General features: G+C 38.7%; 2 protein-coding genes across 2 annotated transcripts in view; one reads left to right on the top strand and one right to left on the bottom strand.

Annotated features, from left to right (window-relative positions):
* The window catches only part of FAM162A (family with sequence similarity 162 member A), a 497,431-nt gene that overhangs the window by 75,450 nt on the left and 408,836 nt on the right, over positions 1-13,145 (top strand). The gene's annotated exons all lie outside the window — the stretch shown is intronic.
* KPNA1 (karyopherin subunit alpha 1) overlaps positions 1-13,145 on the bottom strand; it is a 58,247-nt gene that overhangs the window by 33,620 nt on the left and 11,482 nt on the right. The gene's annotated exons all lie outside the window — the stretch shown is intronic.

The raw sequence follows: 13,145 nt of genomic DNA on the forward strand, positions 1-13,145 counted from the left end.
CACCCAGCAGTACTCAGGGCTGACTTGTTTTTTTGTTTTTTTTTTTTGGAGCACACCCGGCCAAGGTGGTGCTCAGGGGTTACTTCTGACTCTGCTCAGAAACCACTCCTGGAAGGCTCAGGGGACCATATGGGATGCCAGGGATTGAACCTGGTTCCGTCCTGGGTTGGCCAAGTCCAAGACAAACGCCCTACTGCTGTGCTATCACTTCCTGCCCCCTACATATATATTTATAATTATACACAAGAGATATACAAAAAAGATACTTATTTCTAATTATCAAAGAAATGTAAATCAGAACAGTATTGAGCTATCTCATATCTCTGAGAAAGGCTATTCTGCAAAATATATATATATAATTTTATTATTATTAAAAAATAGAATGTAAAGAAATAATGGCAAAAAATAAAAAAATTGGAACTCCTATGCACCAGAGATAGGAACATAATGTTTGTGCAGCTATTATGAAAAAGTGTAGTTTCCTCAAACTAAAAGAACTGCCAGGTAATCCAGTTACTCTGAGTATATATATATATATATATATATATATATATATATATATATATATATATATCCACAATAATTCAAAGGCAAATGGACAAAGAAACACAGTAATATCTACTCAGAATTATTCATAACGAGATGAAAGCCCAAATGTCAATAGACAATACGTTTTTAAAAATTGTGTCATACACTCAACCTTAGAACAACAAAGGGGAAGAGAAGAACACCGTCATATGATGCAATGTGAACAAGTCACAAACGGGAAAATACTAATTGGGTTCAGTGTATCACCAATGTAGGATAAGCAAAACCATATATAGAAAATAAGAGTGTGAGTCATTAGGGACTCATGCAGAAGAAAGGGAATACCTGTTACATAGAAAAGGAAATCAGTTCTGTGTGCTGAAAAGATAAAATACAGGGATTTGCACACTTGACTTGCCTACAACTGGCCCTGATCTGATTCCTGGCACCACATTCATTTTCCTGAGCATCATCAGAAATGATCACTGAGTACACAGTAAGCTCTAAACACAGCCAGGTGTAACACCAAAAAATAATAACTAAAAACAAGAAAGATTGGTTTAGGTATAGCTAAAAGTTTTATCTTTTTTTTAGCTTAGAAATACTTTTTATCAAAACAATCATTTTTCCACATATTTATCAACAAAATACAAACATAATCACCAAATTGAGTAGAAATAAAAAATATTAAAAAATGGACAAGCACTAAAGTAAAAGTTGATTTTTTGTTGTTGAGACCACTGTGAATTACAGGTCTTTCACAGTTGTATTTCAGGTGTTTAGTGACAGTAAATTAGGGCCATTCCCATCACTAGTGTTGACCTCCCTCCACCACAGTTCACAGTATGCATCTCATACCTCCACCCCTATCCCTCAGAATTACCAGTGTAACAGATCCATTTTGTATTTAGTTTATTATAGTTTGGGTTTCTTGATTCTATTGTTATTGACTTTGGCTTGGGTATTTAGATCTGACCTTTTTTTCCCCCTCTCAATGTTCCTGAGACTGCTTGACCCCTGCCTCATCCACTTTTTTTTTCTCTTCTCAATTTGTAGTAAGATATAGAAATAAAAGGTGAGAGCCCCAATCTAGAATATAAGTAAAATTTAAAAAAGAAAAGAAAAAAGGGGGTACGGGCAGGTGTTTGTTTTTGTGTAGGCATATCAAACATTGGGGAAATTAGAAAGTTTCATTCGCCTAAGAGATACAGGTGTCTCCACCCATAAAGCATACTATCAAAAGACCAACTACTAGGCTCCAGGCGTGTTGGATGTCCAACCCCAATGTCTGCTTTTGGTCCCAGAAAAAGTTCTATTCATTCGCAGTTGTCAAAGTCAGACTTCTGTAATTAGAGATCTTGGTTAAAAGATTTTTTTGTTTGTTTTTTAATTTTCATTTTGATCATAGTGGCAAAAGTTGTTATCTTTTAGATATACCTTGTAATTTTGCTTGTAGGTCTGGTAATAAATTGTTTGGGAGGTTTTTTTTTGGTTTTTTTTTTGCCTTTTTTGGCTACACCCGGTGACCCTCAAGGGATATTCCTGGCTATGGGCTCAGAAATCGCTCCTGGTTTAGGGGACCATATGACACATGGGGATCAAACCAAGGTCTGTCCTGGATCAGCTGCGTGCAAGGCAACGCCCTACCACTGTGTTATTACTCCGGCCCTGATAAATTCTTTTTTTGGGGGGACCACACCCAGCGGTGCTCAGGGGTTACTCCTGGCTATCTGCTCAGAAATAGTTCCTGGCAGGCATGGGGGACCACATGGGACACCGGGATTCGAACCAACCCCCTTTGGTCCTGGATCGGCTGCTTGCAAGGCAAATGCCGCTGTGCTATCTCTCCGGGCCCGATAAATTCTCTTTTAAAAAATGCCTAATCACAGCTTTAATTCACCAGTGTATTTTGGTAAATACTATGTTTGCCAGGTTTTAATTATAAGCTGGCTATTTCTTTCTTTGAATTCTTTGATATTTTCCTCATGATTTTCTGGTTCATTAATATTCACCACTAAGAAATTATTCAATAACAAGAAATTCACCTTTATCTTTGCTCCTATTTACATATTGTATGTTCTCTCTAGCAATTTTGTCTTTTTGGTTTTTGGGTCACACTGGCAGCAGGCGGGGTTACTCCTGGCCCGATGCTCAGAAATCGCTCCTGGCAGGCTCGGGGGACCATATGGGATGCTTGGATTTGAACCATGATCCTTCTGCATGCTATCTCTCCGGCCCCAATTTTGTTTTATTTTAATAATTCTCTTTTCCGGATGATTGAGTCATTTTGTTATAACATTCATAGTTTATTTTTGTGGTCCTTTTTGTTTAGTGGAGCGTCATGTTCAGCCATGCTTGGAGGATATTTTGAGTTCTGTGCTTAGGGGACCATGAAAAGAACCTGGGACTGAACCCAGACCTCCTATATGCAAAATATGCAAAGCATATACTTTCCATACCACTGAACTATCATTTCTTCCCCGAGCAATTCTTTTGGGGGAATTAGTTTGATCCATACCTGGACATGCTCAGGGGACTATTCCGATTTCAGTTGTCAGGAGTCATGTCCTAGCAGTGCTCTGGGAACCATATGAAGTGTCTGGAATCGAACTAAGGACAGTCATATGTAAGGCAAAACATATTAAGTTCTATACTATCTCTTGGTCTGGAGTCATCATTTTATAGTTTGTTTTATTTATTTGGTGGCAGCAGTGCTTTTTTAATAACTAGAATTCACTGACTTCTTTGGATCAATGAGCTTATACCTTTCAGTGATTATAAAAACATTTAAGCCAAAATTTCTTCAAAAATTTTGCTCCAGAGACTCAAATTCCTGATTAATTTGGCTTCTTTAAGATATACCCTAGCTCATAATGTACTCTCTATCCCTCTCCTCCCCCTCTCTTCTGTGACTCATGCATACAAATGTGCTTTAACTCTGCCACCTCTTCCTCTCTGAGGAATGCAGATGTGCTTTCTTTTAACTCTCTTTCCCATTTTGGATAAATTCTAATCTTGTACCTTTGAATTCACTAATCTACTATTTCTAGCTTGCCATTTAATGCTATTATGTATTTTTATTCTCGGACATCATAGCTTTCAACTCTACAAGTTTGATTCTTTGTATATACCTTGTTTTGGTTTTTTTTTGGGGGGGGGGGCGGTATAGATCTGGCAGTGCTCAGGAGTTACTCCTGGCTCTGCATTCAGAAATAATTCCTGGCAGGCTCGGGGACCATATGGGATGCAAGAAAACAAATCCAGGGTTAGCTGCAAGCAAGACAAGTACCCTACCCATTATACTATCTATAGCTCAGCCCTATCTGTATCCTCTCTGCCTCATCTTTATGAATACTAAGAATAGATTTATATAATTTCTTTGTTATTATCTGCTAATTCTATTAAGTCAGTTGTGGCCCAGTTGTAGTTGTTCTCCTTATTAAAAGCTGTATTTTCCTGCTTCTCCATTCACCCAGTAAAAAATTTACTGAGTTAAATCTTCATTGTTTGTGATTAATTTCTCTTTCAAAGTGGATCATGGTAATTATACAATTACACAATTAATATAATTACATAATTAATACAAAATAATATAATTATACAATTTCTACACTCTTGACTATATGGAGGTATTCTGTGTTTCAGCATTTGGTTTACCTTGGCAAATGTTGGATGTTTGGAAAAGAACGTGTATTTGGTTTATGGGGGATGAAAAGCCCTCTATATATCTACTAAACTCCTCTCTTCCATTTCTTCTTTCAAATCAAGTATCTTTCTTACTAAGGTATAGTCTAGTTGACCTATCAAGTGGTGACAGTCATGCTAAGTCACAAATTACTATTGTGCTACTATCAACATCTTTAAGTCTATTAGCAATGGTTTTTATTTATTTTTTTCTGGTCTCATTAGGTACATATATTTAGGAAGTGTAAGTTCTCCCTGGTGCACATATTGCTCAATCATTAAAAGATGACCATAGCTGTCTCAAAGTGTCTATGTACTTGCATGGCATACCAACCTTTCTGAGGGGGTTGTTTGCTTGAAGGATTGTCTTCCAACCTGAGACTGTTTGCTTTGGCTATTCAAAACTGTGTTTCTTTCATGCAGTAGAATGTTGGGTTCAATTTTCCAATTCATCCTGCCATTCTGTCTCTTAATTGGTTCATATACATTATTGAAATTTGTACTATCTTTCTACAGAAGTTTGATGCATTTATGTAATTCATTTTGTCTTAAAAGTGGCTTTCCTTCCTTGGAAATATAATTTTAAGTCTGAAGTTTCTGAGCTGTTGTTTATCTGAGAAGTTGTGTACTGTTTCTTAACTAAATTAGTGTCTGGCTATGAAAAGTATTCTTGGAAAGGCATTCATGTTACTGAGTTTTTAAACTATATCTCACTACTGCATTGAGGTCTGGGGAGGGGTTGTTTGGTGAATATGCAATAAATCTTAAGAACACTCCTTCATATATAATTTCCTTCTCTGACATTGCTGCTTTCAGTATTCTGTCTCCATCAATGGTTTTCATCTTCTGAAAAGAAAATGCCTTGGAGTGTTTTTATTTGGATCTCTTTTAGCTGACACTCTTCAGGTTTCCTGAATTTGGATACATGAGCTCTCCAGTTCTGAGACCTTCTGAGCAATGTCTTTGAATGTTGTTTCTTCAATGGAGTTGCCTTCCTGGCCTTTTGGAACACCAATGATTTTTATGTTGTTTCTCCTTAATTCATCCCAAAGTTCTCATCAGCTGCTCATTTATTTTAAGTCTTTCCAGCCTCCTACTGTTGTTTGAAATTTTTCTAGACCCCATCTTAAAGCTCAATGATTCTGTCCTCAGCAGGTGTACTCTTCTGGAGAAGTATTCTGTGAGTTTTTCATTTCATGGACTTAACTTTTTCAGTTCTGTCATTTTTTAAATTGCTTTACTTAAGTTCCATGACTACAAAAATGTTCATTGTTTGGTTTGAGTCATATACTGTATATCCTTCACCAGTGCACCCCTCCCACTACCAATATCCCATTTTCCTACCAGTGTCACCTGTTTTTCTTCCATCCCCACACCTGCCTTTCTCTAAGGCAGTCAATTTTACTCTCTCTCTCCCCTACTCCAATTTTGTGGTCTGCACTATTGTCAATGGAGGGGTGCCTTGTGTGTCACTTTTTCCACTTTCAGCACCCAGTTCTTTATCCAGAGCAATCAGCTGTAGCTATCATTGGTCTAGAGAGACAGTGGTCGGTAACCTTTTTTTTTTTCAACTGAACCAAATCTCACCAAAACCATGATTGAAATTTATTTTGAGAGCCACACAGGGCGCGCACTGACAGAGGCTGGGAGCAGAGTCCTGACTCCTGGAGCGGCCGCCTGGCACACAGAAGAGACAAATGGAAAGTGTAAAGAGCCACATGTGGCTCTCGAGCCGCAGGTTGCCGACCACTGGTCTAGTAGATCCTTCTCTACTCTAACTGTACCCAATCTCTTTGTGGTGTGAACATCCTACACCAGGCTGGGCCTCCTGACCCTTAATTCTATCTCTGGATATTGTATAATACTGTCTTTTATAAAATTCTTGGTATTTTTGTTGTTGTTTTTTGTTTGTTTTTTGGGCCACATGTGGTGATGCTCAGGGGGTTACTCCTAGTTCTATGCCCAGAAATCGCTCTTGGCTAGGAGAACACTATGAGACACTGGAGGATCGAAACATGGTCTATCCTAAGTCAGCCGCGTGCAAGGCAAATGCCCTACTGCTGTACCACCACTCCGGCCATTTATAAAATTCATATATCCCACAAATGAGTGAAATTATTATGTCTATCCCTTCCCTTCTGGCTAATTTTACATGGCATCCATGTATAATAATTTTTCCTAACGGCTGCATAGTATTCTAGTTTGTAAATATACCTACCACTCCTTAGCTACTCATCTGTTGTACAGCACCTGGGTTATTTCTAGATTCTGGCTATCGTGAATAGTGCTGTGATAAAAATAGGAATGCAGAGGGCATTTTTGTATTGTGTTTGTGTTCCTGAGGTATATTCCTAGGAGTAGAATTGCTGGATCATATGGGAGCTCAAGGTTTAGTGTTCTGAGGAATGACCAAATTGTTTTCCAAAAAGACTAGAACAGTGTACATTCCCACCAGCAGAGTCCCTTTCTCCCCACATCCACACCAGTACTAATTGTTCTTGTTTTCAGTAATGTGTGCCAGTCTCTGCGGCAATAGATGATAAAACTCATTGTTGTTTTGATAGCATCTTCCTGATGATTAGTGAAGTGGAACATTTTTTCATGTGCCTTTTGGCTATCTGCTTCTCTTTGAGGATATGTCTGTCATTTCTTCTCCCAATTTTTCGATGGGGTTAGATTTTTTCTTGCAAGGTGAACTAGTCACTATTTCTTTTGAAATACCGAAGCTTTTTATTTTAATGTACTATATTATCCGGCGTATAAGACTTTTTTTTTTTGGTTTTTGGGTCACACCCAGCAGCACTCAGGTGTCACTCCTGGCTCTACACTCTGAAATTGCTCCTGAAGGCTCGGGGGACATGAGATGCCTGGATTCGAACCACCATCCTTCTGCATGCAAGGCAAATGCCCTACCTCCATGCTATATCTTGTAGGCAGCAAAATGTTCCATTCGAGTTTTTGATCCATTTTGCCACTCCATGTTTTTTAACTGGTGCACTTAGACCAATTACACTGAGATGATTGTCAGGGATTTAGTGCCATCTTTTTGTAGGAGAGTTTGGTGTGTTATTGGGCCTGCCTTGTATTAAAGTAGACCGTTCAATTCTTCTTTGGTTGGTTTGAGTCTGTAAAGTTTCTGAATTACTGTTTATCTGTGAAGCTGATAAACCTTCAAACCTGAATGTAAGGTGGTTGGGTAAAAAGTATTCCTAGCAGGAATGCATTCATTTCATTGAAATTTGTCACAATATCCCACCACTCCCATCTGGCCTTGAAGGTTGCTTAAGATAAAATCCACTGTAATTCTTAAGGATGCTTCTTTGTATGTAATTTCCCTTTCTGAGGTTCTGCCTTTAGTATTCTATCTCTAATCTGTGGCATTTGTCACTGTGACTAAGATGTGCCTTCAGGTGCCTTTTTTTTGGAGGTGGGAGGGTCACACCTAGAAGCACTCAGGGGTTACTCAGGTTTTACTCCTGACTCTGGGCTCAGAAATCCCTCGTTAGGGCAATATGGGATGCTCGGAATCGAACTACCAGTCATCCTGGGTTGGCTGTGAGCAAGGCAAATGCCCTACCACTGTGCTATCTCTCCCGTCCCTCAGGTGCTTTTCTTTAGTTCTATTTTAGCTGGTACTAAGCCTCCAGCATGTGGTTGCATATACTCTGTAGCTCTGAGAACTTCTCTGCAATGATGTTCGTAGCTGTTTATTTTCCATGGGGGTTTTCTTCCTGGGCCTCTGAGACTCCAATAATTCTTTTATTTTTGGGGGGGGGGGTGTGGAGAGTCACACCCAGCAGAGCTCAGGGGTTACTCCAGGCTCTATGCTCAGAGATCACTCCTGGCAGATTCAAGTCACCATCTGAGATGCCAGGATTGGAATCACCGTCCTTCTGCATGCAAGGCAAATGCCCTACCTCTATGCTATCTCTCCGGTCCCTCTTTTTATTGTTTTTGGTTTTTTGTCACACTTGGTGGCACACAGAGGTTACTCCTGGCTCTGAGCTCAGAAATCACTCCTGGCAGGCACGAGGGACCATATGGTATGCTGGGCTTCAAACCACTGTCCGTCTTGGTTCAGCTATGTCCACGGCAAATGCCCTACTGCTGTGCTCTCTCTCCGGACCTCCAATGATTCTTATGTTGTTTTTATTGAATTTTTTCCAGACTTCTATTTCACCTCTTCATAGTCTATGAGGATTATTTTCCACTGTCTAATCATTTATTTTAAGGCTCTTTTCCAACTTCTATTGTATGTAGTTGTTATGTAACTCATCTTCCAACTCAGTAATTCTGTCCTCAGTAATTGTTACTCTGCTAGTAAGACTTTCCAGTGAGTTTTTCATTTCACCTATCAAGTTTTTTTTTAATCCCTGTTATTTGAGTTTGAAGTTTTTCTCATTTCTATTTTCATAACTTCTTGATTCTTATTTGAGGTTCATTCAGTTCTTTCTTTTGAGTAGTTTGAGCATCCTCCAAATTTCTTCTCTAAGTCCTTATAGCTAGTTGGTACTTGTTGGATCTTCAGAGATACCATCTTCATTTCTAAGCATAGTGGTGGTCTGTATTGTTTCCCCAATGTCACACTTGCTTTGTGATGTTTTCTACATGCAGCTGTACAAATAAACGTGTTTGCATATGCACATGTTAAGAAAATACAGCATAAGGAAAGAATTAGACATCCCCAATCAAATAAATCAAATTAAATAATGAAACAATACCCAAAAGAAGTAAAGTAATTAATATAGTGGCACAATGTTTGGTTCAAGCATTCTCAGCCTTACCAAACACTGAGGTTGGAAGGTTGGAAGAGAACACTCTTGTACTGAGTACTGCACTTTAAATAACTGTACATAAGCCTTATTCCTTTGACATAAAGGTTTCATATTCACTTATTTGCCTTTTGTGATCTTCTGTAGTATGAGGTCCTTCCAGTGTTCAAACTCAATGTTTTTCTGTAGCCCTAAAAATGTCACCTCGCTTCTTTTAAAAATTAATGCCCACCAGATGTTTCATCAATCTGTGTATATCGAATAAATTTCTAGGGAATGATAGATAACAGAAGTGGGAAAGACAATGGCTCAAAATGAAAAAAAAAAACAAAAAACATAATGCCAAGACGTAAGAGGTAAGAAAAGGAGATCTAGAAGTAACATAGAGCAGGGGAGAAGAGCCTTGGGTTCCTCTATATTTAGAAGGAAAGTGTGCATATATTTAATCAAGTAGTTTCAACAATATCATAACCATGGACTCTAAACTATAATAATTAAACCTAAAAATTAAAATATCAAGGAATCAGGTGGGGAGGGAATCCAGTGTAAGCAGTATGGAATGCTGGTATCCATGTAAGTGGATGGAGAGCACAGTGGATGAGACAGGAGGAAGGAATACTGTATACCTGAAATTTTACTGTAAATAACGATGTAAATCAAATTTGTTTTGTTTTGTCTTTTTGGGCCAACCCAGCGACAGTCAGGGGTTACTCCTGGCTCTGCAATCAGAAATCACTCCTAGCAGGCTCAGTGGACCACATGGGATGCTGGGGATTGAACCCAGGTCAGATACATTCAAGGCAAACACCTTACCTGCTATACTATCACTCCAGCCCACTATTCAAAACTTTTTGATTAAGAAAATTTAGAGAAGACTATTTAGATTTACCAAATAAGTATTCCCCAAAGCATTGTACAGATTTAATGTAATTCCTCTAAGAACATGACATGGCATTCTTCAAAGAAGTGGATCAAACACTCCTGAAAATCATCTGGAACAATAAATGCCCATAAACAGCTAAAGCAACCCTTAGGAAAAAGGTGGGAGGCATCACTTTTCCCAACTTTAAACTGAATTACAAAGCAACAGTCATTAAAACAGCATGGTCCTGGAATAAAGACAGACACTCAGATCAATAGAATGGACTTGACTATTCAGAGAATGTTTCCTTTACATACAATCAATTAATTTTTGATAAAGGGGCTAAAATACAAAATGAAACAAGAAAAGCCTCTAAAACAAGTGATGTTGGGACAACTGGTCAGCAACTGGTTGAATAAGCAAACCTGGACCATGCACAATGGTCAAATCCATATGGATTCAAGACTTTGGTATCAGACCCGGAACCATAAGGTATATAGAAGAACACGTAGATAAAACACTCCATGACATTGACACTAAAGCAGTGGTCCTCAAACTATGGCCCGCGGGCTACATATTGTATTTGTATCTGTTTTGTTTCTTCATTGCAAAATAAGATATATGCAGTGTGCATAAGAATTCGTTCATACGTTTTGTTTTTACTATAGTCAGACCCTCCAATGGTCTGAGGGACAGTGAACTGGCCCCCTGTTTAAAAAGTTTGAGGACCACTGCTAAAGGCATCTTCAAGGAGGAAACAACACTATCCAAGGAAATAAAAGCAGAAATAAAAAAATGGGACTACATTAAACTGAGAAGTTTCTGCATCTCAAAGGAAATAGTGACTAGGATACAAAGGTCACACATGAAATGAGAGAAACTATTTATCCAATACCCATCAGACAAGTGGCTAACATCTAAGATATACATGGTACTGACAGAACTTAACAAGAAAAAACTTCGAACTCCATCATAAAATGGGGAGAAGAAATGAACAGACACTTTATCAAAGAAGTACAGATGGTCAAAAGGCACATGAAAAAAATGTTTCACATCACTGTTCAGCAGGGAGATGCAAATCAAAATAATGTGAGTTTTCACCGGCATGGGGTGTGGGGAGACCACATGCTGAAGGCCTCTTTCCAAACTTAGGGGTGCTGGGGGATTCGGGTGACCCCCAGCCATCTTCCCTCTCCTTCCTCCCAGACTCCAGAGTCTTCCCTGGGGGCCAGCCTAGGGGGCCAGCAAGGTGTGTTCCGGGGAGGAGTCTAAAGGGAAACCCCAGGCCTTCCCCAAACCCCACCCAGCACAAGAGGGACAGGAAATGTTGCAGTCACTGTCAACATTTTTTTCTCACCATTCTCCATTTTCAAAAACTATATTTTAGATAGTTGGAATTCCTAGGGGTTAATGTATGTTTGCAATATGCAGAATGTCCATGTTTTATTCTGTTCTTCCCCCTTGGCCCATTGCCCTACAATCTCATTTCTAGTCCTCAGCCCCAACCATTAACCCACATTTAACCTTTTTTATCCTCAGTTCTTGTCCCCTTAAGAAGCAGATCATTATCCCCACACAAAACCAGGTGCCAAACAGCAGCCTAAGTGATAAGATAGACTCTCAGCCTGAGAAGATCCCAGTATTTAGGCCGAGACTTTTCCTTTCCATTTCCCCATTATTTTGCAGGGCCTATGCAAACAACAATTGCCAATCCAACACCATTTTTACTGTATTTCTTTAACTCTTATCCTTATAAAAAAAAGAGCTTATTAAACCTTTAGCTAGAGCTTTAATGAGTTAGTTCATCAGTGATTCAATAATTTTCAAAAATATACTTGCTACTGAACTTTTTCTTATTTCCTTTCTCTTTCATCTCTTTAGTTTTTCTATTTTTTAATAACTTTGCCTTTGTTCTTCCTAAAACAAATGTATTATGATCAATTGTGTTAACTATATGATGTCTTTTCTTTAAGTAAAAAAAATGTCAAAAATACAAAACAACAATATGGTACTATCTCACACCAAAGAGACTGGCACACATCATAAAGAACCAGAAAAATCAATCATTGCTGACAGGAATATATGAGAAAGGAACTAGTATTCACTGCTGTGGGAATGTCATCTAGTTCAGCCTTTCTGAAAAAAATATGGATATACCTCAAAAAACTGGAAATTGAGCTCCCATATGATCCAGAAATACCACTCCCAGAGATATACCCCAGGAACACAAAAACACAATACAAAAATTCTCTCTGCAAGCCTATGTTCATTGCAGCTCTATTTACAATAGTCAGAATCTGGGAAGCAACGCAGAGGCCCGACAACAGATGAGTGGCTAACGAAACTATGGTACATATACGCAACAGACTACTATGCAGCAGTCAGGAAAAATGAAGTCATGAAATTTTTCTATACATGGATGGACATGGAAACTATTATGTTGAGTGAAATAGGTCAGAGGGAGAGATATAGACACAGAACAGTCTCACTCATCTACTGGATTTAAGAAAAGTAAAAGACAATATGGTAATAATGCCCAGAGACAATAGAGGTGCAGGTTGAAAGGACCAGCCCACAATATGAAACTTACCACACAGAATGGTCAGTGCAGTTAGAGAAATAATTACACTAACAACTATCATAATGGTAGTGAGAGAAATAGAATGTCTAACTCAAAAACAGGTTGGGGGGAGGGAGGTGGGAGATGGGAGGAACTGGTGGCAGGAAGGATGCACTGGTGAAGGAGGTGTACTTTTGAATGACTAAAACCCAACTATAAACATGTTTGTAATCATGGCGCTTAAATAAAGATATTATATATTTTATCAAGTAAAATATCTGTAGGAAGCCAACTGCTGACAACTGCTAAACCAAAAGGATGAATTTATGAAATTTTCTTTACATGCTTATAAGTCTTGAAATTTTACAATCCAAAGCAATGTTTCAGTGATCAGTTGAGAATTGTTTGTTTGTTTGTTTGTTTTGGTTTTTGGACCACACCCGTCAGCGCTCAGGGGTTACTCCTGGCTATCTGCTCAGAAATAGCTCCTGGCAGGCACGGGAAACCATATGGGACGCCGGGATTCAAACCAACCACCTTAGGTCTGGATCGGCTGCTTGCAAGGCAAACACTGCTGTGCTATCTCTCCGGGCCCTGGTTGAGAATTATTAACATGCACAAAAAATCTTAAAAAAGATACAACTTTAGAAGGCAAAAACATTAAACAATGACTATTAAGGAAGCACAGGATCCTAAGAGATTTCTTCATTGCTATATTTCACTTTCCATTTTCCATTAC

The sequence above is a fragment of the Suncus etruscus genome, chromosome 13 (assembly GCF_024139225.1).
Source record: "Suncus etruscus isolate mSunEtr1 chromosome 13, mSunEtr1.pri.cur, whole genome shotgun sequence".
In the NCBI taxonomy this organism is placed as follows: Eukaryota; Metazoa; Chordata; class Mammalia; order Eulipotyphla; family Soricidae; genus Suncus; species Suncus etruscus.